The sequence below is a fragment of the Chrysochloris asiatica genome, unplaced genomic scaffold, assembly GCF_000296735.1.
Source record: "Chrysochloris asiatica unplaced genomic scaffold, ChrAsi1.0 scaffold00021, whole genome shotgun sequence".
In the NCBI taxonomy this organism is placed as follows: Eukaryota; Metazoa; Chordata; class Mammalia; order Afrosoricida; family Chrysochloridae; genus Chrysochloris; species Chrysochloris asiatica.
This window is the reverse complement of record NW_006408539.1, coordinates 20,243,263-20,245,063: the sequence shown is the minus strand read 5'-3', so window position 1 is coordinate 20,245,063 and position 1,801 is coordinate 20,243,263.

Here is a 1,801-nt window from a genome sequence, read left to right as displayed (position 1 = left end):
GTGCAGTACCTCCAGGTACTTAATTCAGGAAAGCCTGACTTATTGACTCATGGAATCCTAGTGTGGTGCTGTGGGTTAATGCACTGACTACAAAGTCGGTTTGAACTGCAAGGTCAGCAGTTCAAGCTCACCAGCTGCTCTTTGGAAACCCTAGATAGTGTCGCTACAGGTTGGAGCTGACTCAATGGCACCTAACAACAAGACTTACTGACTCACGGAGTTATAGGCAAGTAAGTTCAGGCTGAGGCTTATGGTGAAGTTGTGTGCCCTGTGGGGATTTATCAATAGCCCTAAAAGGGATTTGTAACATAGGGTAGGCAGAGAGAAACCTGTCTGTGGCCATTCTGAGGAGAGGTTGTCCTGTCTGGAAGCATTGTGCTCTGAACATTTTCCCTCTGAATTGTAATCTGTTAAGGAGCTCTGGTAGCATAGTGGTTACGAATTGGGCTGCAAATTGCAAGTTCAGCAGTTCGAAGCTACCAGAGGCTCCACTGGAGAAAGATGAGACTTTCTGCTCCCACAAAGATTTACAGCCTCAGAAACCCTGTACAGAGTAGCTCTGGGTCGGAAGCGACTCGACGGCACTTAACAACAACAAAAACAATCTTCCTTAAGAAGCCCCATAACTGTGAGGATGTTGTCTGATTTCTGTGTGCCCATTGCAGTGAATGATCAAACTCAACTGAGGAGGACTGAGTGCTGTAAGAGGGATAGTTGGTGCCACTTTTTTGCAACGACTTAAAAAAATAAATTTAGTCTGACATACATAGTAAGTTTGTATCCAACATTTTGTTATGATGATCCTCACTTCAGTGTAACCACTATAAAGTAAGAAATAAATTGGCAGCCTGGGAATCTGGTTTACTAAGGCTGAATGATTCTTCCCCCAGTCTACCCTATTAAATACCTCAGAAGGGTGTGAATTGATGTGTTGTCAACACATTTAAGAATTGTACCTGTTTATGTGATCTTGTCTGTACATATTACAGATTACAGTAATAAGAATACAAGGTTTATACAGTGTCAAAAGAAGACATTAGGATAAGCACACCCTTTACTGACAGTACTTGTGAATTAGTAGTTTTATCAGTTTGTAGTGTTTCTGTGAGGTGTCTGTGCTCTTCCAGATCCACACAGGTGAAAGTTCTACAGAGGCTGCTGCAGAGACACTGACTTGCTCTTAAGGGTCAGTTGCAATATCCAAGTCCTATTTCTAGTGACAAGATAAACTAAATCAGGGGATGTTTTGTTCAACAGATAATTCTACTCAGGGCTGCAGTGAGCTATTCATCTTTGCATGTAAGATTGTTATATGGACTTGTATAATCAATTGGATGATATTCTATGCATCATAGATTCCAAAGCAATGCATCTATCTTTGAAGGTAGCTTTGGCAAACACTATCCTATGTTTTGCATGTTAATCAAAGCATCAGGAAGTCATTGTTGTTATGTTTCATGAAGTCAACAAGAAATCTAAGTAGATGTATTGCTTTGCATCTTATTTCCAATGCCCTTATTTTCCTGCTAGAACTATATAAGTTGTGCATGTATAGTTTTATATATTTTGTATGTTAATCAAAGTATCAGGAAGTCAAGATGGTGGATCGGGTAGACATGCAGTGAGGAGCTCCGTCACCAACAACACAAAATACTGGGCCAAGCAGGCTCAGAGGATGGTGCTAGAACTCTAACCCACATATAAAGGAATATTTAGAAAGTTGGAAGGCTTACAGCTAGGGGAATTAGTAACAGAACCAAGAAATCCATTGCTTTCTAATTCAAGATGCTTAGCTATTCCC